Source organism: Perca fluviatilis, chromosome 15 (assembly GCF_010015445.1).
Source record: "Perca fluviatilis chromosome 15, GENO_Pfluv_1.0, whole genome shotgun sequence".
Lineage (NCBI taxonomy): Eukaryota > Metazoa > Chordata > Actinopteri > Perciformes > Percidae > Perca > Perca fluviatilis.
The window spans coordinates 13,269,854-13,278,373 of record NC_053126.1 but is presented as its reverse complement, the minus strand read 5'-3'; positions in this window follow the sequence as shown (position 1 = coordinate 13,278,373).

Here is an 8,520-nt window from a genome sequence, read left to right as displayed (position 1 = left end):
ACTGGGCTCATCTAGTGTTGGCATTTAACTCCCTCTACAGGAGAGCAAGATAGCCAGCTTTTCGAGACTTTCATTCAGATGTTATCTGTCCAACAGGCACATGATCATGTTTGAGTTACAAGAGCTGTGGCACTTTCATGATAAACTAACTACTGGTCATGGTTAGTTTTTAACTATTAATACATGGAAAATTCCCCTCTTTTGCTGACATCATATGAGATGTGGTGGTGGCACTGCAGGGGTTATGGGTATACTGAATAAACACTTTGATGCATGCCCTGCTGTGTCTACCCGCCCTCCCTCTTTCTGTTTTGTCTGCAATTGCTCCATTCAGCTCCGTTATTTCTGATCCCTTGGGCATTGCAGTTAGGTCATCTAACCAATCTAATGGGCCATCAGCTGAAGGGCTGGTAGTTACAGAGCAAAGCTTTATGACTCAGGTGCATCCCACCTAGAAACACACCTGACAAGAGCCCATGGCTTTGGCTGGCCTGGGTGGGAGGCCTGTTTTAGCCTTCAACTCCGGCTGGTGACCTTTATTGCGTGTCATTCCTCTCTAGCTCTCTCATGTTTCCTGCCAGACTGCCAGCTATCTTAGAGGCTAAGATGCTAGAAAAGTTAGTGTCTTGCCTTCAAAACTGGGTCAATAATAGAAAGAAAGGGACCTTCGGGGAATAAGGGGTGTTAGCATATAGTACAAAATACTGTAAGTGTGAAATAACAAGGCCAAAATATGGGATTTTTAAGGCATATATCCTGTTTTGGTGTATTGATGTATGATCTTTATTATAGGATTGAGAATACAGTTACCCATCACACTGCAGAAACCTTCAAGGTTGTAATAAATGATAGGAGAATGGGGAAGAATATTGGTGTTTCTCCCTGCCATAAGGTTTGAGATTGTGCAGGTCAGTATTCCTGTGTTAGACAATATCCATTAAGTTTTAAAGATAGCAGGGCATGGGGTGAGCAGGCAGGCAGGCAGGCAGGCTCACATACACAATAACAGGCAAGGAGACCTGCACTGGCACAGCAAATATTGATACTGACTTGTGGGCGCTCTGGTGTGTTTTCAGAACATTGAGTGGTGAAATTTAGGACAGATAGAGTGAGGGATTTCTACATGGGTGCAACTGTTAAGGAGTCTAAAATGCTTGCCTCACCCCAACCCTCCACCCTTTAATTGTGCCATACCTTCCTCTGGCACTGTCATGTTTAGTTTTCCAGTCAGCTCCCCGTGTACCTCCAGACTTCCCCAGACTCCCTCCAGCAAAGAGAAGAGTGGAAACTGAATCAATCAGCTGCTCTTCCTCGAGGTTTCCTTCTGTTTGTGGAGGAACCAGGAGGAGGATCCCAGTGAAGCCAGTCAGGCCTCCACTAACACTGCTGCTGTGTAGTCAAATTGTCAGTGAGGAGCTCCCACAGTCAGATATAGCTTTTATATGTTTACACAGGGTAGATAAAAATCATTTGGCAGTCACCGAAGGCTGTTTGTACAGAATATAGAGAGATGTGTGCAGTCTAGTCTACTGTACAGTGTATGATTATATTTAGGGGGTAGACACAATAATGGAAACACCTTATAATTCACTTTAGTTTTCACTTTTCAATACTTTTTAAGTAGGGCAGCAAAGAATAATCTTACTTATAAATTATTCTGCTGATTACTTCCTTGATTATGGACTAATAGTTTGGTCTGTAAATTACAATTTCCCCAGAGCCCAAGGAGCATCTTTGAACATTTTGTCTGATATAGAAGATACTCAGTTGAGAGAAGACTAAGAAAACCAGCAAATACTCATATCAATGATAATTTTGTTAATAAAATGACTCAAACAAATAATCCATTAACAAAATAGTTAAGTAATTTTCGATACACTAATTGATTAACTTCTCATTTGAGCTCCACTTTTCAGGTAGTCTTTCTACTGACCCACTAAAAAAGTGGTTAATTATACCACACAATAGGGATGTGTGCTTGGGATCAATAAGCCTATGTGCAGGAAAGGGTATGAAAGCATATTATGTGGCAGCAGAAATAGAGTCAATGTTTTTCTCTCTATGAGTCAACTTCCCACCGTAATTGGAGCAACACACTTCCTCACACACATGCAGATACACACAAATACTCAAGAATCACATTCAGTCCTTGTCACAGAAGCACATGGATCAAAGCAGACACATCACATTGTGACTGGTTATCTTACGCCATCTGTAGGCCATACAGGATAAGTTGTTAAATATTCGACATCTGTCCTTTTCTGTCTCTCTAATAAATTCATGTCCATTTCCATCCTATAACTATATCTCTGTTGAGATAACAGCTACATTAGAATAAGAAAGGATATTAGTGTTACGTAGTTTAGCACATTATGCACACACAGGTAACTTTTTCCCACACAATACCAGACTTTGCACAAACACTGCTCTATCACCTCTGCACCAGTGTGAAAAAAGCACTAAAGATGTCGCCTGTGAATAGTGTATGTACTGTATGTGTCTCTGTCTGTCTTTCCATTTGTCTGTAAAAAATTGTGTGCAAAAGAGAGAGCCAGCATTCACACTGGGTCCTCCTGTCCTTTGCACCACTCCCACACTCAATAGTTAGCAGCTTCACAGCAAGATTAAATTTTTCCTAAAACATTAACCGTGCAGATTGGAAAGTTTTAAATAAACCCAAATGAATACAAACACAGTTTTGCCTATAAAACAAGGATTTCTCTGAGAACGTAGAAGCCAACACTTTGTCTTTTGTGTGCTCCATTCAGCTGTAATGTTCCATATGTCTACATTTATGTTTTTGTTTTCTGTGTTAACGACAGGACGGAGGGAATGACAAGAGAGAATTAGGAGAAAAGGTCAGGGTGTGAATGGGCTCCTTAAATACTTTGCTTAGCTACACTGCTAATATTAAAACTTGTTCTCTTGCCCTAAAAGTATGTTTTGATTTTGACGGATTTACATGTTTTAATAGCCCTTAATAATGTGTTACATTACATTCACGCTGTCCATCAGGTCAAAGCTATTTTTTTTTTTCAATCTTTGGTTCCCCTGGTTCCCTTGTGTATTAATGCTTGGGTAACCTCAACCCTGTCATGCACATTCAAGCTATTGACATATTTTTTTCTTTTTCAAAATGGTTTTGTTCTTCCAAGTCTTGGCAATGAGGGAAACAGCAGCAACAACACTGTAACCAACACAGATACAATAAAAACTATATACTTTTATTTCCCAGCAAAGTCCATACCCCTTTATCCAAAACGTTAGTTGTGCCATCTCCATACATCCCCTACAATACTATCCAAATACACAATGACAATCTACGCATTATTTATTAGCATTTACTGTACGCTGCTTTATCAATATTTCGGTTTGGTATATGTTGCAGCAAAGTAACACAATCTGGAAAGTGGCAGCATCTAGACCACTACGGTTGCCGCCGTAAAACGCCAAAGAAGAAGAAGCCTCTAATTTTCAGGAAGTGAAGATGGCAGGTGCTAACAATAAATCGATTAATTAGTCATTAAGGTAAATTATTAATTATGTCTAAAACACACTTTCAGATTTGTGAATGCTTTATTGTCTTTATGAGAACACAATAAAGGGCGATTTCACAGATTTTTTCATATGTAGACCACATTAGACCAGGTCCAGATCCAAAACCACTATACCTAGACTTGTCAAATCTGGACTAAATTATCCCAGAGAGGCTAAAGATTCTTAAAAACACAGTTTCAGATTTGTGAAAGCTTTATTCTATTTGTGAACATGCAATAAAGGGAGATTTTACTGTTTTTTTCATATGTAGACCACATTAGACCAGGTCCAGATCCAAAACCACTATACCTAGACTTGTCAAATCTGGACTAAATTAACCCAGAGAGGCTAACACAGTTTAAGATTTGTAAAAGCTTTATTCTATTTGTGAAAATGCAATAAAGGGAGATTTTACTGTTTTTTTCATATGTAAACCACAAAAGACCAGGTCCAGACGGTTCAGAGGATCAGTCACTCAGCAATGTAAATTATGTTTCCTTGCTGAATCGGACAGTTTTAAGTTCCCCTTAAATTTACCCTTAACTGCCGAATCGGAAGTTGCGACTCGGAAACCAACTTCAGTGTCGTCACTGTGCCCAAGTACACAGAGCTGCTAGCATAGTTCTGTAGACTCTTATTCTTGTATTGGTAAAAAATCTGCTTTAATCAGAATTAACGTTAATTCCAGCTCCTCAAATGTGAATATATTCTGGTTACTGTAACCGTACTTGGTTACTGTAACTGATACTATACTGATTATCTTTGGGTTCCGAACTGTTGGTCAGCCCAAACAAGAAACCTGAAACTGTCATCATGGGCTCTGGAAACTGAAAACAATTAGTAGTCTAACTACTACTTAATATTGTAAATAGAGAGTACACACATGCTCTGTGTGTGACCTATATTTGTTGTATACACACACCCATCTGCTTGTCTTGTCTGTGTAACTGACTACAGTATATCTCTGTAAGGTCATCAGAGGTGAGAAGTGAGCGATTAAGAACTGAAGTAAAACTACATGTTTTATGGATGTACATGCTAAGATTGACTGTAAAATATGTGTGTAATATAAACACAGCACAGTCAATTGTGTCCATTTCCGAAGAGGGAACTCTACCTCGCTGCACCTGTTTTTCTCTCTTTGCTCCCCGTCACAATCTTTTGAGTCCAGCTACAAATTAAAATTCCTCCTCGACAGATTTAGGGAAATCAAAAACCCTAAGCCAAAAGGTTTTTCTATCCTCTCCTGAAGGAGGGTAGGTAATTGTAATTGTGGGCGAGGGGGAGAGAGGTCTGGCAAGACTACGCCCAGCTATTGTGTGTGGTATTATGTGTGGTTGTAGGTCACATATGTTATGGTGAGTGTTGATGAGTCACTCACCGAAAGACAGGAAGATAAGGATGTGATATGTGCTTTGCTCTCTGCTTTCATAAAGTCAAAGCCAAATGCTTTTCTGTCAATCACAACCATAACGCAATGTGAGAGGAGAGCAGATGTGCCAAACACAGGATGTATAGGGTCTTAATCCTGTCATTAAAATCATCTAGCGCTAATCCACTCCATTTATCTCCTCAACAGTGGAGGCATTTTGTTTTAACAGTGCAATACATGCTCACAGAACAAACTTGACAGCAAAATCTGAAAGCAACGGGCGTGAGAGAACATTGAAAATTTATCATGGGATGGTCATAATTGTGTGGTGTGGCAGTTCTAAGCCACATGCGTAGTCATGCTGGTGGGGTGAGAGAGGAGATCACAGGCGACAGGGGAGGATATGGAAGTTGTCTCACCACGCCTGGCGGCAGATGAGCCCGCTGTCTGAGTTCTCACGCTGAGACACGGCCGCAGACGGCATTCAAGCCACACAGACGCATGGCGCAGCAGCAGCGTTTGTCAAATAAATATGTACAACCGAGAGCACAGGAACAGTGTTGATGTACTGTAGGTCTTTTGATGCTGGTCACACTGCAAAGAAACTGAATATTCTTAAAGGATCCGATATAACATACAACATAGGGAGAGAGAAGAAACTGTCAGCATTCATGATGTAGAGGCAACCAGTGTTGCTGGGATGTCGGTTAGAGAGGGGAAGAAGGACTTACGTTGGAAGTAGGGAGGGGATGGAAGAAGAGCTGGAGGGAAAGGGGACGTTGTTAACTTTCCTAAAATCCCACAGAGTTGTGAGACAGCTTTGGCTCCATCAACATTTGTGAATGCGCGTGTGCGCCCTTGGCTGTGTGTTCAGTACAAGCTTTTCCACTCAGTGAAACACAGGCTGTTAACAGAGCAGCACTCAGCTCATCATGCCCAGTCAGATTTATTGGAGAGGTGTTGATTCCATATTGAAATAAAAAGGGGTGACTAGGATGGATCTATAAGACTTCCTTTTATGTATAAAGTGCTATATAAAATGCAGTCCATATATCACACCTGATCATATTTTATTATATATTGTAGGCAGGACTTGACTTCGTATTTCTGGAAAGTGGAAAAGACATTGTGGCTGGTGAGTAACAAATGTCTGTGAGGTGCAGAAGTTACTATCAAAATCTTGTTTTGACAGCACAATGTACAGTAATTTATACCCTACCCTTGTTTATTGGGGTTTTTAATAGCATTTTATAGTTTTGTGTCATCTTGTTATGGCTTTAACTTAGCTCAGCATTTCATGTGTGGTATGTAGTTGTTAAACTTCATGCCTAGTTTTCATGAGAGGAAAAATACACACATATCAATGAGTTTTATCTCTCCCATGAAGAATGGTGCTGATTTTAGATTCACTGTTTGCGACATGGGCCTCCTGGTGCCTCTGGTCTGGTTGCTAAGGAGCAGTTTGTCGAACACCATAAAAAATACAGCAGCGTTACTAGGTCTGGATCTGAGGACAAGGGACGGATTGGGGAGGTGGGCTGGCAGGCAGGATGTGGTGTTTTTGCTCAGTAGGAGAGGAGGTTCCCCCGGGGCTGTCATCTATGAATGGAGCTGAATGGAGACACTGCAGGGACTCTGTAGAGTGGCACCAGAGCTCCCTGTTCAGTCAGAGACTCCACTGCCATCCATCACACACAGCATCCCTGCCTTTTATGGTCTGAAACAGAGGGTGGGTGAGATACTGTAAAGAGAGAGAGAGTGAGAGAAAGAAAGTAGACCAATGAAGACGTGTGGTTCCTCTGGTTTTCCTTTTCCTCAAATGTATCATAAGCGTGCGACTGGTTGTGTTTGGTTACCAGGTAACAACCACAACCAGTCTAACAGACGGAAATGTTCTGAACACCCCCTATAATCAAGATCTCAGTGGGAGCCTCCTAAATCCAACTGATCCCCTCAGTTTGAAAGCATCATTCCACACATGCCTAACTCACACACTGGCATCCTCTAAAGCAGGGGTCTTCAACATTTGTTAGGCCAAGGACCCCTTAACTGAAAGAGAGATGGAGCAGGGACCCCCTACTACATATATTGTATAAAATGAAGTTGCATATAAAACTGGGCCTACGATAACGTGTAGGGCGCCCTAAAGCCCTTATACATACTTGTTTTGCATAGAATACTTTGCTATTAAAATAGCCTAATAATTGTTGGCATGATTTTATAAATCATGTTTTAATGTTAAACATACATGTGGCACAATTAATCCTTAGGATTAACTGTATCTATGGATGGCTACTTTAGTGACTAGCTTACCTATAGGCCAGTAAGCAGTGGAGATTTATATTTGCTAATAATATGTTGGATTCATGTTAAGACTTTTTAATTTCTTTTAAAAACTTTCAGAAATTAACAATAATTTGGAGCCCCCGCATTGACTCTGAGGACCTCCTAGGGGTCCGGACCCCCTGTTGAAGCTCCCTGCTCTAAAGTGTTTTGTTTAGGAGGGATCCCAGGTCCTCTGAGACGGTGCCAATCCACTTGCCTCATTTGGAGTTATACACACTATGTTAATCCAGCTGCTTTACATTGGGAAGAGTCCAGTCCTCCCGGCGCCAATTACCATGCACAACATCACTACCACTACCGCTTTTTCTTGGCCAGAGGCCGTGTTTACCCACTGCTAGAATACTGACAAACTCCATGCGCCTTCACACACACATGCACACACACACACACACACACACACACACACACACACACACACACACACACACACACACACACACACACACACACACACACACACACACACACACATACTGGGGAGATATTATTGACAACAATGGTGGTAGAGAGGGTTCTGGGGTTTCATGGAAGAAAAGAGTGATGATAACAAAGCAGAATAATATGAAAGGAAGGCAGATAGATATTCAACTTTTTTGGGCTCCATGAACAATACTGTAATTCACATGCTTCAGTAAACTAGTCTATGAGTGTGCATGTGTGTGTGTTACTATATGTGTGTACTGTTCGGGAGACTTTGATTAGTAAACTTTATGTGATGATAAACGCAGTAGCATTAGGTATGGTGTGGTGGTTCTTAGTGCAAGTCTAGGGGTGTACAAGATGATTAGAACTAAATGTTTTAACTAGATAAGAATCAACATTAAAGCCAGGTTTAGTTTCTTATTGCTTACACTACCTCTTAATGACCATGACCTGAAAATGACCCATTCTGGGCAGAGGAAGTGGCTGTACATGCCACAAATACACACACAACAACTGTACTCAGCAACGAGTCAACACGGGTGTCCTGCAGGATGAACATTTTCCTAATTTTGGTTGAAGGTCACAGGTGTACCAACGTGTATGATTATTTGCACCTCTCACCTTTGTTGCTTTCCCTCCTTCTACTCTCTTGTCAGAACTTAGTTTTGTTGTCTATTTTTACTGTAATTCACACATCCACAGCCGAGATGATCAGTTTCTCTTGGTTTTTCTGATGTTTGAGAAATGTCAGCAGAAAAATCTGCCTACTGCTTAGTATAACTATATAGACCAGGGAAATGAAGAATAATGAGGTAAAGTGAGGTGAACTAGGGGTAAATAGA